This window comes from Panthera uncia, chromosome B4 (assembly GCF_023721935.1).
Source record: "Panthera uncia isolate 11264 chromosome B4, Puncia_PCG_1.0, whole genome shotgun sequence".
In the NCBI taxonomy this organism is placed as follows: Eukaryota; Metazoa; Chordata; class Mammalia; order Carnivora; family Felidae; genus Panthera; species Panthera uncia.
In genome coordinates this window covers 101,500,122-101,515,872 of record NC_064809.1, presented here as the reverse complement: position 1 = coordinate 101,515,872, position 15,751 = coordinate 101,500,122, and the positions used below count along the sequence as shown (strand labels likewise).

General features: G+C 38.1%; 1 protein-coding gene across 1 annotated transcript in view; it reads right to left on the bottom strand.

Annotated features, from left to right (window-relative positions):
* The window catches only part of ACSS3 (acyl-CoA synthetase short chain family member 3), a 163,348-nt gene that overhangs the window by 129,434 nt on the left and 18,163 nt on the right, over positions 1-15,751 (bottom strand). The window lies entirely within an intron of this gene.

The window sequence follows — 15,751 nt, the reverse complement described above, 5'->3', positions numbered from 1 at the left end:
AAATATATATATATATATATATATATATATATATATATACATATACACACACCCACACACACACACACACATATATATATTTGTTTCAATTAAGTGGGATGCCTCCAATTGCCCAAATGGATAAGCTCTATTCTGCATGTTTGAAATGCTCCATAATTTGAATAAAGTATGGACATGCATATAACATTTTAATTAATTTTTTCAAAAACTTTTGCAATTTCCTACTTTTCATCTCCCAATTTGTCAATGCCTTCCTCTGAAAACACAGACATCATGTAGATGGATGGAGATAACGTTTTGAAAAATATAGCTCATTTTTTTTCCAAAAGAAAAAGTTTTGCATTTGCCCCTTCTCTAGGAGGAGGGGATTAAACCAAAGCATACAAGGACAGTAATGGTCTATTTGTCCCAACATCAGGCTAGCAAATATCATAACAATGCAAAATAACAGGAAAAAAAAAACACTGAAGCAAAAAGAAAAAGTCCTGTCAGATAGCAGAATATCACCTTCAGGTCTTCACCCAAAAAGCCCTATGTGAAATGAGGCAGTGAATTAAAAGCAGCTATAGATACAGTGGCAGCATTAAGAAATAACACATAGAGAACGCAACAGGAGGAGGGATCACTTACTCAGGGTCAAATGACCCTATATACTTCAATAACCCAAATATGACTACCTGACAGCATAGCACAAGGAGCAGCTAATGTAAAGATTCTGAATCACCAAGTGCGAAAGATTCAATGTTTGTTCGAAAATACCGTCTCTTCCCCTTGCCCCACCTCCACGAGTGGAGAATACTTCCCTTGTTTGGGGCTCATGCAGGTGACTGTGCTTTGGCCAAAGAGCTGACATAAGTCAAGCAGAGGCGTGAAGGCACCTGTGCCTGCTCTCCTTCACCTCTACTTTCTCCAGAAGAGCCTCCGGGTGTCTGTGACTGCTGCCTCCTCGGCCTAGTATCCAAAGCAAATATTTGCAGGTGGAGGAGAGCCCAAGAAGCAGGAAGTGTAACCCAGTCAGATACATGTCTAGGAGCAACGTTTCCAGTCATCTGACCCCGTGACAACCTAGAGATACATGGGAATAACTGCCGAATATGTTATGATTTGGACATTTGGTATGATGATTTGACATGCAGCATAATTGTGGCTTTAATTAGCTAACATGCCAAGAGAAAAGATAGTTTGCTCAATGTTTTGTATCAGAAAGAAGAAAAGATGTTTTATGGAATTTTCCCACAAGAATATTTATTTGTATTGTTTTTGTTTTTGTTCCTGAAAAGAACACGTTTCGGACACATGGAATATTGGCTTGCTGGAATACTTCTTGATGTTGTTATTATTGTCCTTCTCTTTATCTACAACTTCTACTCTACCACTCTGTGCTCAACAGTTAATTACACTCATGACATTGCACAATAAAGAGGCCCTCTCAATACCAAAGATTGATAAAGGATTCACTTTATCATTTGCTGACTATTCTCCTACCTCTTCTTCCTTCTCAATATCTTTCACGGAGTCTACTTCCTCTGCCAGATCTTTGACAGTGATCCCTAAGGTTCCATATCCATCCCTTGGCTCACTCTGCATATACTCCCTGGGTGATCTTAATACTCATATGGCTTTAACTTCCATCCTCAGCTCCAGCCCTGGCCTCCTTTCTGAGCTCCATACTCTTATAGCCAACAGTCTGCTGGACATTGAAGGGAGTCCAGAATGAACCTCCCCAAAACATGCTACTTTGGAATGTAGGTTATTTTGGGTAGAAGACAATCAAGTACCAAGACTCAGGAAGACTTTTTAACCTCCCCTCTTTATTGTCTCTAAGAATTTAGATAGAGGGCCTAGTCCAAGGAAAGGCTTATCACTGAAGATAAGTACAAAGAGTATGGGCTGGGCATGGTAGGGGTGGAGTGGGGAGTGGAGAGTACTTGGCAGGGCCTATTTGTTCAATTCCTCTCTGTATCCCGTGGCTTTTGCATGGCATGGCAAACGTTTGTTTACCAAACGCTTGCTCCTGCCATCTTCCTGTGAACTGTCTTCCTTCCCTTTGAAGCTATAGGCCCCTACCCCCTTCTCCTTAGCTCAGGATGGCATATAAACCTCAACGGTCTCTCTTCAAACCTCTCATGTCTGTGTGAGACTCCCATACATCCAAAATTAATTTTTCTCCTATTAATTTCACTTTATGTCAAATTAATTAATAGATCAGCCAAAAGAACGATGAAGGATACAGGATTTCCTCCCCAACAACATCTATTTGGAAAGAATAACACGTCCAAAACAATAGTCATTTTCGCCCTATCTCAACCCATAGCCCCATGCCAAATGCAAACCCTCCCCTTCTCCTGTTTTCCATATTTCAAGGAACCACCTTGCACCCAAGGACCTGAATTAGAAACCCCACAGTCAGATTTGACCCCTCATTCTCTACATTCAGTTGGGTATACGTAACATTACATTAGTCTCTGTAAATATTCAGTTCTCTCATTCACAACCTGGGTTAGAATTACTGCCTCCTAATTAATCCTCCTGCCCCAGGCCTTACCCTATCCTCTCAAGTCATCTCTCTATGCTATTAGAATGTTTTTCCTCAATAAGTCAAACTGAGAAAGACAAATTTCATGATTTCACTCAAATGCAGAATCTAAAAAGCAAAACAAATGAATAAATAAACAAAAAGGAGAATCAGACCTATACATATAGAGAACAAACTGATGGTTGCCAGAGGGAAGGAGGTGGGGGATGTGTGAAAGAGAGTGGGAGATACAGGCTTCCAGTTATGTAATGAAGTCACAAAGATGAAAAGCACAGCCTAGGCAACGTAGGTAATGATACAATAGCATTTTACAACGACAGAAGGTAGTTCCACATGTGGTGAGGGAGCATAGTATAATGTATAAATTGAATCACTATGCCGTACACCTGAAACTAATGTAAATTGTGTGTCAGCAATACTCAAATTAAAAAAAAAGTTTTTAAAGAATGTTTTTCCTCATAAATGTTCTCATACCAACTATTTGGTGCTCAAAGTCATTTACTACTGTTGCATGAAGTTCAGAATAAAAACTACGTATCTTTAGATGGCATGCAAAGCCCATTCATCTCAGCTTTATTTCTCCTCATCCAACTTCCCACACTCCAGCTCTAATGAATTATAAAATCTATATTTCCTGAATGTGCTCAGCTGCGGATTCTTTCCGTGATTGTTCTCCACCTTTACCTTTACTCCACCTTTACCTCCCCCAAGCAGTTCCAAAGCCCTATGCACACATCTCTACCATAGTACTTATCACACTGTATTAACAATTGGTCTACCTACTGATATATTTCCCTCATTATACTGTAATCTACCTTACAGCAGAGAAAATGCCTTATTCTCCTTATAGTCCTAGTGATGTCGGAGTGTGGGGCAAGCTGAGGGCAAAACACAGGCTAACAGCAACCTCCCCACCAAGTGGAATGTGTGATATTCCTCAGACACTCCTGGCTACTCAAGAACAAAGGAAAGGGGTTTTAAATGCTTGCCATGGGAATGTGGGAAACTAAGGCAAATGAAAAATTAAATTCCCTTCCTGCCTACAGCCCATTGACAAGTCCTTGAAACTGGCAGAGTGACCACCCCCTAGAAGCCCAGCTGCCTGGATGATGACACTTTTAGGAGCAAAAGAGAATCTTGGTTTAACATTATCCCAACCTTGAAGATCCTGTAAGTCTACTTGCTTTATCTCAACTGCCCCCAAGACATATGCTGGCAATCGTACTCCAAGATTATGGCCCCCCAATATGCATCTGAAGGGTCTCATGACTGAGGTTTTACTAAACAGTAATCAATGGAATTTCGCTACCAACAGCTAGCCCCTCAAGGTCTTGGAAATCTTGCTTCCAAAATTCCTTAGAGACTTACTCTATCCCTGACCCCCCGTCTCCTAACCTGAGGGTAGAGAGCTGCTCTTCTGCCCAAGTGTCCTATCCCCATGCTTTAATAACATCACCTTTTGCATCAAAGACTTCTTCAAGAATTCTTTCTTGGCTGTTGGGTCCGGATCACCTCACCATCACCCCAAAACTTCATCACTAGGATCTACTATAGAAGCTCTTCTGTATTTGGATGCAGTATATATTTGATAAATCAATGAATAAAAATATTAGTAGGTGTTCAAGAAACATTGGATTTAGAATCCAGCTAGAGTAGTCAGGGTAGTTTTTACTAACTTATTTTAAAGCTGAGAGAACAGAGACTTAAAAAGAATATTTCCCAGGACATTTGGCAAGAAATTCAAGAATGCCACACTTGTAACCCAAATCGTTAGGCATCTAGACGTGTATCATTATTCACATCATATTAATTCACTCATTTATCAATCATTTATTTACTATCATCAAATTCACAGATTCTTTCCTCTGTGGTCTCCGTTCTGCTATTGAGCCAATTCAGAGAATTTTTATTTTGGTAAATGTATTTTTCAGCTCTAAAATTTCCACTTGCTTCTTTTTTATATCTTTAATTTCTTTGCTGAAGCTTTCTATTTCTTTTATTGAGGATTTTAAAAAATATATTTTGTGTATGTTTATAATTATTTGTTGAAGCATTTTCATGATGGCTGCTTTAAAGTCCTTATCAGAGTGTTCCAATCTCTGTGTCATCTCAGTTTCGGCGAGTGATTTAGGGTTGTATCCTGAACATCGTGGGCATCTTACTGAGACTGTGGAGCTTAAAGATTCTATTTAAATTCCATACCTCCTCTAACACTGTGTCAATGGAGGAGAGGGACGTCTCATTACTCCCAGGTACAGGTGTGTTAGTCCCTGTTCCCCTAATGGCCTCTTTTGACACTGGTGGGCGTGAGGGGTATCTCATTACTGCCGGACTAGGGTAAAAGTTCAGGATCCCACTAGGCTTCCATGACACTGGCCTGGCTAAGAGCAGGGGAAATATGTACAAGTTTAGTATATAGGTTACTATACCCTAGGGTTTTCTTTTTGAAGGATACCCTTAAAGAAGTTTTGAAAATTTTAAGGGCTCCCTTTAGGAGGGCAGAAAGGAAATTCAGAGGGAAGGGCCTGCAAACAGTATTAAACAAGAACTGCTGCAGGAGATGACAAATTGGCATGGCTCCAGAGGTGGTAAGAGTTAGTGCATATACCACTATAAACTGGCTAAATTAAAGATTGGTTTACTGTGGTTGACTGGACCAAGTGACCTGCAAGGGGCCTTCCGGCTCAAAGATTTGATTATTCTACTATGACAAGATTCTTATTTCATTTTAACTCAAATCGTTTCAGTAAAGGTCAACTGAAAGCCTTCTATGTGATAGCTCTTCATTGTCCCTTGTAAATTCATGAGTAGGTTCCAAAGGGTTTGTCTCCCCAGATTATAAAAATAACTGATGCCCCCCTCTAGACAACTGAGAAAATAACTTTAGAGTATTTTCTCTTATTTTTTATATATGTAAATATTTTGCCTCTGTGTTTAAGATTGCATTATGAGCTTTTCCCAAGAGCCTGAAAAATGTAAAAAAACAACAACAACACACATTTAATGACGGCATCATATTACATTCAATGGCTATTCAATAATAAAGTTAACTCTGTATTGTTGCAAATTGCCTTTCATAATATTGTCATTATTTTAAATGATCCTGAAATGATGTTTCTTATAGAGAAATATTGGTTACATTGTTTTTTTATTACATTTGCAGGCAAATGTCATTCCTACAATCAAACACATACATCAAATAATTAAATTCCTTCTGGAAATATTGAATCAATTTATATTACAATCAGCATTACCTGAAATTCCATTTTATCACATTCCTCCAAATACAGATTATTCTCAATCTTCTTCAATTTGAGAATTGAAAAATAGTTTCAATTTTAGTTTCTCTGGTTACTGGTATTACGTATGATGTCTTACCAAGTTTTAAAAGCGCTTTATATAGAACATTAGACTTAAGTCTGACACTTACAAATTATTTTCTCAATTTATTCACTAATTTTAATTCATGCCATTTCCTGATATAAAAATATTTGAAATTTGTTAGGGTGCCCGGGTGGGTCAGTTGGTGAAGCATCCTACTGTTGATTTTGGCTCAGGTCATGATCTCATGGGTCATGACATCAAACCCCATGTCAGGTTCTGCGCTGACAGTGCGGGGTCTGCTTGGAATTCTCTCACTCTCTCTCTCTCTCTCTACCCCTCCCTCCCTCCATCTCTCTCAAAATAAATAAACATTTTAAAACTATTTGAAATTTGCATATAGTCAAATACTCATTTTCCTTTACAATTTCTTTGTGTAAGAAACTTCATACTACTCTCTTCTGGTTTCAGTTTTTATATTGATCTTTGATATGAGCCAATAAGTATTCATACATGTATAAAACTTGTAGGTAATACATGTTATACAGAATATATTATACATATGTATCGTAGGACAACTGTGCATGTATACATATTATGCACATGTACATAATATATGTGTGTGTGTGTATACACACATATTCAAAAGTTCTGGCTACACAGAACCTTCAAATCACATAAGAGGCATCTACACATAGATGTATCACATGACGTCTGTGTGTGTATGTGTGTGTTGATATATATATATATGTATATATATACATATATATATATATTAAATGATAGTACAATTATATTTATTTATCCTTAGTCAATTTTACAAGCATCAATGTTTGACTAATGCTTACTGTCCTCACTTTTTTATGATGCTTCATTCTTCCCATATGTATTATGCATACATACTCCTATATATATATATATATATATATATATATATATATATATATATCTGATATATATATATATCAGAGTCTCTGTCAAGGCTATGTAGTTTCTAGCTATAACTACTGGAATGTTCTGTCAGTAGAGTCTTGTGAATAGTTCTCTCTTTAAACTCAGTCAGCTTTAAGTTCTGTTGAAGAAAGAAAGGAAAAAAAAACCTCATATTCTATTCTACCCCATCTCTGCCCTGAATTCCTTCTGCAGAAAATTGAAAGAAATCTGAATGCACCCCACAGCTCACTCAAAAAACAGAAAAAAATATAAAACTGAAATGAAATTGATAGCAGCAGTGGAACCACTAGAAATGGAGTGACCACGAGATCACAGCAGTGGCAAATTTGGGGACTACAAGAAGCAAACAGAAGCAGAATGACTGCTAAACCCAGAAGTCATGCCAAACAGGGTGGATGTGGGTGGACTCCTGACATGGAAAGATTTCCATGACATCTTAGATACTATTAGTTAGATTAAAGAAAGAAAATAATGTGTAGAAAAATTATGTAACCATACTATAGAATACATTTATGGGGAAACTATAAACCCCAAGCAGGTAATTAAAAGGCTCGTTAAAAGGCTCTCAATAGAACTCTGAACTATTTCCAAGATCAGAGGCAAGCAGGAATAAAAAACAGGCCATAAATGTTTGGATGTATTATTAACACATAAGCCACACCTACATACATGTCGCACAAACTTTCACCAGCCCAGAGGCTAACTTTCTGAAACAAGTTTCTGCGTGAATGATCTAGGAGTAGGACAAGAACAAGGTTCTATATAATTTCCAGGAGGCCTAGGAACCCCACATACCATTGCCACCCGGAAATCCCCTCTTTTCTCTCAATCACAGTAAGAAGGATTTAAGTAACCAAAATCTACATTTATTGACACATGAACTAAGATCCTTACCTGGATTCTGAAATGTACTCCACTTAGCTACCTGAACCTGGGCACTCAGATGAGTGAGTGAGTGTGTGTGTGTGTGTGTGTGTGTGTGTGTAGGTGTTCATGTAGGTGTGTATGAACATATATATGAAAAAGAGGACAGCATAAAGCTGAGATGCGGGAAAGGCATATTGTCAACATAAATAACAAGGGGAAAGGCATATTTTTAACTTCAACAATATCTAAAGTGTACCTAAAAATCAATACAGAAAAAATTAAAAACCCAGTAGGTAAAGAATCTCAGCACACCATCCACAGAGGAAAAAAATGATAATGGTCAATAAGCAAAAAAAGATGATGCTCAGCTTCACTGACAATCAGGAAAATGAACATTAAAACAATAATATTCCATTTCTCCCCATTGGATTGATACAAAGATACAATACACAGTAGTTTTAACTCAGCCAAAGCAAGTTGCCTGTATGTTTATCTCTGTGCTTATAGAAAAGCACAGGAAGGTGGGGCGCCTGGATGACTCAGTTGATTAAGCATCCGACTTTAGCTCAGGTCATGAGCTCACGGTTCAGGGGCTCAAGCCCCACATCAGGCTCTATGCTGAGAGCTCAGAGCCTGGAGCCTGCTTGAGTTCTGTGTCTCCCTCTCTCTCTCAGCCCCTCCCCCACTCGCTGTCTGTCTGTCTCTCTCTCAAAAATAAACATAAAAAATTAAAAAAAAAATAAAAAATAAAAGCACAAGAAAGAGTCTAGAAAAATGTACAAGAGAGGTAAAGTTGGGTAAAAGAAAAATTGAGGTGCAATACAGAAAAGAATAGTCTATATTTTTCTGTAATAAATACTTGGGTGATTTGATTTTTACCAATATTCTTTTATGTATTAAATATATTTTAATAAAAATATAAATTTTAACAGAAGATTGCTTGGCTCTTGGATTGACCGAATCATCAACTCCATATCATTATAACTGCCACCAATGAAAAAAAATAATTTAATTAATTAATTAAAACATCTCTTTTCAATTTTCTTCTCGTAAAAAGGAGTATTTCTTATACTTATGACAACATCTAAACTCAGTTTTAAAAAACTAAAACGGGCCATAAAATTTTTGCTTTTCCTTTTTATTTATTTTTCTCACCAGAATCAACCTCAAGCAGATATATAGTAATACTAAGAATGGCTAGACAGAACCTTCAAATCGCATAGACAGATCTACTATAAATCTGTGTTCATCATTCTTGCTTGCTGCCCACTGTGATTTTGGTTGCCCTCATTCCAGGCGCTTGTAACACTGCACTAGAAATGAGGCACGGCCACGAAGTTTGCTGTGGCCCATGACGTGGCTACAGAAATAACGCAAGAAGTCTTTAAGATTCAGTGTGTGTTTTCCACATTTCCTTCTGTGTGTCACAAGGACCAGTGACATTCCAAACGGTGACAGCACTGTCGACCTGTATTTTTTTTAAGGTTATGTATTTATTTTGAGAGAGAGAGAGAGAAAGAGAGGGAGAGAGAGGGAGGGGCACAGAGGGAGAGAAAGAGGGAATCCCAAGCCATCTCCATGCTGTCAGCACACAGCCCAATTCAGGGTTTGAACTCACGAACCACGACATCATGTCCTGGGCTGAAATCAAGAGCCAGATGCTCAACTGACTGAGCCACCCAGGTGCCCCCAACCTGTAGTCTTGAGTGAACACGGATGATACGAAACAAATTTACTGCATAATCAAAGATACATTTACATGAGTGAGATACACCTGGGCTATTTTAAACTAGGGATATTTGAAAGCTGTTTACTCCTACAGCACAGCCTAGTCTATTCCGACTGAGAGAAAAGTCGCCAGACCCATCTATTTTGGCAAACTCAAACAAACTTTAAAATTGTCATAGTTTACAATTTTAGAGGCAGAGGGATACATTCCAGGGCAAAAGCAATGAGTGTAATCTCAGCTGGTATAATTATGTAGTCACTGTAGAATTGTTAGATGTCCCTGAAAAGAAGTCAAGGTGCACCATCATCTGTGTCTGAGCTCAGAGAAGTAGAGCTGAGAGGCTTCAGAAGGAGCTCCTTTAAGAAGAAAGCTCTTGGGGCGCCTGGGTGGCTCAGTTGGTTAAGTATCAGACTCTTGATTTTGGCTCAGGCCATGATCCCAGGGTCGTGGGATCAAGCCCTGCACTGAGCTCTGCACTGACAGCACACAGTCTGCTTGGAATTCTCTCTCTCTCTCTGCCCTCTCCCCCACTCACTCTCTCTCTCTCTCTCTCTCTCTCAAAAATCAACATTTAAAAAAAGAAGAAAGCTCTTGAAATTCTTTCGAGGCTTCTTCTGATGCATAATTTTCTATTTTCCCTTGCCTTTTCCTCATTAACCCTGCTAGTTTACATCCAGAATAAAAACTTTGACTCAGTTCTTTGGAGGGAAGCTTGTTTGAATTTGACTTCTTCTTTAGAAGAACTAAAGACTAAAATGTTCCTCTCAATTTCACCACTCCCTCCTATTTCAAGAACAAAACTTACTGTACTTTCAATAGTGTGGACTATGAAACTCTTTCACAAACTGCCATATTTCAATCTGCATGAAATAGTTATTGACATGAGTACATTTGGTAGTTGCAATGTTGCAACCCTCTCTGTAGTCCCAGCTAGTGATTTCTGTACTGGACATACATTTTCTACTAAATAACTGGAAAGTCCAACATATAATTTACCTTCTGATATGAGCTCCTTTCCCTGGATCATATTACAATGTCCTTCCTTGATGATCTCCTATTTGGGTTTTTATTTTGGCACAATTTCAGAAAAAAAAAATTCAAGTTCTTTTTCAAAAGTTAAATAAATCTAAGGATAACATACTGAAAAGAATTTGAGGGTAATGGATATATTTGGTTATCTACCTACTAAAATACTAAATCTATATTAGGAATGTGTAACATTTATAAGAAATAATTTATTATATTATAGGCAGACTTTGGCAGATTATAACCTCCAATATTAACTATCAATAATTATTTCCTCAGGGCTCCCCGGTGGCTCAGTCATTTAAGCATCTGACTTCGGCTCAGGTCATGATCTTGCAATTTGTGAGTTAGAGCCCCACGTTGGACTCTGTGCTGATGGCTCAGAGCCTGGATCCTGCTTCAGATTCTGTGTCTCTCTCTCTGTCCCTCCTCTGCTCATGTTCTCTGTCTCTCTCTCAAGATAAATAAATAAAAACATTAACTTTTTTTAAATAATGATTTTCTCTTCAAATGTTTTTTTTTTTTTTAGCCAACAAATTTAACAATAATTTGTTGTTGGTTCGACCTGAAACTGTTAAGAAAAGGCAAAAAATATAATTGGGAACATGTCCACCATTCTGATTTACAGAACATACTAATTTACAGGCATACTGATTTACAATAACTATAATAAGAAGCAAAATGTGGCCAACTTCCTGGCAGAGGTAGAAACAAAGTGTGATGAAAGCACAGTAAAAAAGAGATTAATTCTGGCTAGGAGAATGTGGTTAGGAACTGGTGATGTTGCAAGGAATGTAGTCTAGTTATAAAGGTCTGAGCCTTGAGGTCAAAAGACCAGAGCTCAAATCTCGGGCATGTCATGTAATAGTTGCAGGCCTGCAGGCAAATTAACATGCCTAGGTATTTCTTCCTCCATCTATAAAACCAGGAAAACAAAACAAAGAAAACCCAACAACATAGCACTTACTCTATACCAAGACAACACTATGAACATTTAACACACATTCATTCAATTTTCATAATGACTCAATGTAGACACCAATATCGTCTTCATCTTACAGATGAGGAAACTGAGGTATGGAGAGGTTAAGTGGCCTAGTCGAGGTCCACACTGGTGTGTTACAGGCTTGGACTGGATGTCAAGCAGTCAGGCTCCAAGTCACAACCTCTTATTCTGCACTGAGGAGTTAATACGAAAGTACTCTACACTCTCCACAAACATGCTTTCATACACATTTCCTTGACTCCTTTCAATAACCCTATTAGGCAATTACTATCATTATACACATTTACAAATGGGGAAACTGGATTAGATAAGTTATGAAAGCACAGTTTTGTGGCAATGGGTATGATTGGGGCTGACGCAGGACATAAGGGGAGGGCAACTGTTTCAAGACTTTTTTGCAATAATAATGTTGTGGTGATAGAGATGGAAGGGAGGGAAGGGTTTGAGAAATACAGAAGACTGAAAAAAGAATTTTAGAGAAAAAGAGGAAGAGAATGAAAAGAATGCATATCAAAGAAACTGGGGCTCAAGGGGAGTCAGCAAACTATAGTCACATGCCAAATCTGGCCCACAATCTATGTGAATAAAGTTTTATTGAAACACAACCACACTCCATTGTTTCTGTATTCTCTGTGGCTGCTTTTGCTCGTTAATAGCAAGACTGAGTGCTTGCAACAGAATCTATCTGGCCCGCAAAACCAAAAATACTTACCATTTGACCTGTTAAAAACTTTGCCAGTCTTGTCTCTAGCGAAGCCTTGTACAACAGAAATTTCTGTGATGATGGAAGTTTTCTGTACCTTCACTGTTCAATTGCATAGCCACAGGTAGCTGGCTAAATTTAAATTTTAATTAATTAAAAGTAAATGCAATTCAAAATTTAGTTCTTCAGTCACACTAGCCACCTTTCAAGTGCTCAGTTAGCCACACTTGGCTAATGTTACTGCAGGACTGAATTTTAATCTTAATTCAAATTAAACTTAAATTAAAATAGCCACATATGGCTACCAACTTTCCTGTTGGACACTGCAGTTGTAGGGAATTTAGAGGTGGCAGAGGTGGTCCCCAGAGTCAAATACTGAAGGGAGATCAAATGAGGTAGGACTTCAAGTCAATCCATTGAATTAAGGAACAAACAGGTACTGGTGATCTTGGGGACAGCAGTTTGCATACAGTGATGAGGACTGAGGCCCCCTGCAGTGGATATAAGGGGTATAAGGGAAAAGGATATGTAGGGGTATAAGGGAGAGAAAAGCCTGGAGTATAGACAATGTGGCTGAGAACTGAGGATATCAAGAGAAGGGGGATGCTCTGACATCTCTTTGGGCTTGTGCAAATCTTTCAACTGGCTTTTATCTAAAAGGGTGAAAAGTGAAGGCAGTTGAGGGGAGGCAGCATTGAAAATTAATGGAAATATGATTCTTTAATGGCAATGGCAAGTGGAACATGTGCAAAAAGTAGGCAAAGTTCAGGTTCTGGTTTAGAAGTGCACTAATGCCGCTGAAATAGGAGAAGTGTGTTTAGCGTGGAGCATAACCTGAACTAAAGCAACGAAGATGAGAGTAAGCCTTATCTTAAAAGCCTGGAATGCCTAGTTAAGGAAGGGCAGGCCATTAAAGGGTTCAGAGCTGGAGAATGCTGTGCTTAGAAATGGATTTCAGGTCAGTCTTGAGAGGCAAAGGAGGAAATGGAATCAGCTAGGATCTATACTGACTAGCCAAGAAAGGCAAAGTAAGTAATGAAAACTTGGGGGAAGAGGAACTATTATAGAAACAAATTAAAAAGGAACTAGAAGTAGGGGAAGAGTGACATCAAAGAAAATTGAGGGTTTTTTTTTTTCCCCATCTCTGGATGCCAAGTTTATGTTGTCTTTAAGGGAGACCTGGAATAAGAAGAAAAAGAAACAGTTTTGAAGTATGAAAAGGAAATAATATTTTGTTAATCGCCAGTATGCCAGGTTCTGCATCTGGAAATTTATATGCATCAAATCATTTAATCCACACACTATCCCTTGAGGAAGACACTGTTATTCCCATGTTATAGATGAGAAATGAGCCTCAGAGAGGTCAAATAACTCTCCAGAATTATAAAACTAACACATGGCAGACTATAGCCCAGTGCTTTCTGCCTCTAAGGAAAATGTGATGAGTTTCCAATTTTACATGTCTGTCTGCTTATTTGAGTAATTCGTGAACCTTCACGAGAAGCTGTTTCCTGTGCGCAGAGACCACATGCTAGCTCATTAATGGCACACAGCAAATGCTCAATAATTATTTTTAAGTAAATGCCTGCAAGTGTGAATGAACGTGAATTGAAATAGTACTCTTCTGACACATTAACACAAATAAGAAAAAGAGCCTCATGAGGTAAACGCTCAGTAAAAACAATGACAAGCTCCAAAGACTACTCTTGCACACAAACAGACAAGGCTTTAAGCATTTTGAGGAGGGCATCACATTACTTTCTTCACACAGGGACATCTCATCTAAATTACAGATACTTGGCCTTGAGCAGTATCAACTGACTGTTCCAGGAAACCCTCCAAATTGGGTAATTGCCTACTTGGGGCAGCATAATAACCTTACGTTAATTTAACCACTAGGGATATTGTTTTTGTAAACGTACTTGGAAAGCACATCTCTCTATAGGACAATTATTTTAACAGAAAAACCTAACACAAAGAGAGCGACATTCTTTAGCCCTACCAATCCTTTATACATGAGTACGTGTGTGCAGAACCTGGCCCCATCCACCAGCCCTAGCCACAGACTGTCCCATCTCAACATGAAAGGACAGCCCAGGCATCTGCATCTCTGCCAGATCATCTCGGATTAAAACTGAGTGAATTGCCAAAGGTGAGAAATGCAGCCAACAGGAAAAAAGAATAGAAAGAAAGACTTTCAAGAAATCAATACCTGTTATCTGAACTGGATCCACACTGTCAATGAAGAGAAAAGGCATGAATGAAGGATTTTAAAGATCCACAGACTGTGAGTCATGTCCGGCAGTTAAATTCAAAGCTGAAAGTAAAGACACCGTTTTGCCTTGTTTGCCTCATTTTTATTCTAGTAAATACAGGGTTTATTTTATTCTAGGAAAATATTTTATTTTATTCTAGGAAATACAGGTTTATTTTATTCTAGGAAAAACAGGGTTTAAGCAAACAGAAATAGGATTCAGTTTAATATAAAAAACAAAAGAGAAAATTATAATGAATTAATATTAAAGGTCAAATGTTAAAGATACAATCGAAATACATTTGAATTTCAAAGCACAAATCTATTAAGATTGAAATATAATCATAAATGAATATAAATTTAAAAGAACATTTTAAAGGAAAGTAAACTGCATCATTCTGCCCTCTTCAAGACGGTATTTAGCATACTCTTAGGAGCAGAGGTCCTCAATCAACCAACTAAGAAACAAGCCATGATGAGCTCATGAGGAACTAAACTCCAATCTGGGGCAGGTTCCTAGAAAACCAGACTTACAGATCAGGGTGCTCAAAAGGTCTCCAAGAAGGTAACCCTGGAACCTCAAAACTGTCCAGAGAACCAGGAAGGGACAGAAGAGAAGGTACACCTCCAATGTCAATCAGTATTGGTTGAAAGGAAGAAAAAAGAGCTCTCAGAATATAATAATAATAACAACAATGAAGAAGTGAAAAAAAAAAAAAAAAAAAAAAAAAAAAAAAAAAAAAAGGGAAGAGGGGAGGAAAGGAGAAGAGAGATAGTGGCCCCAGGACCACGCAGGGGAGAAGGAAGCTAATTTGTTAATATGGTGTTACTTTACTCTGGTTAAGGAGAAATAGGAAGTGAGGCGAGAAATAGGTAAGAATTGAAACTAATGTGCTCTAACCATGAGAACGTTAGGAGTGTATATTTTTTCCTATTTTCACATTGCATTTTCATCTTAGCTATCCATTTCTTTCTCTTTAAGGCTATAACTCATGTAGAATTACACACCACAATGTTCTGATGAAACTCTCCTCTACAGCTGACGCTCCCAGAACACAGACACCACGTTCATTAACTCATTCTGCACAACACTTAGCTCATGTCCACAGAGAGATGTTTAATACAAGCTCTTATTAAAGAGGAGGAATACAATCAGTCATCTTAGAATGTCTGAAAAGAGCTTTTTCTTCCCACTGAGCTACATAAATTATTCTGAGATTGTTTCTACAAAGATTGTGTAGTTGGCAGAGCTACAAAGGGGGCATCAATTTTGTTTTCCTGCTTAAAACAAAAAGATTTAAAGGAAATGTGATACAACATTAAGATTTTACAAAGCCCGGTGTTCGATGTCCACT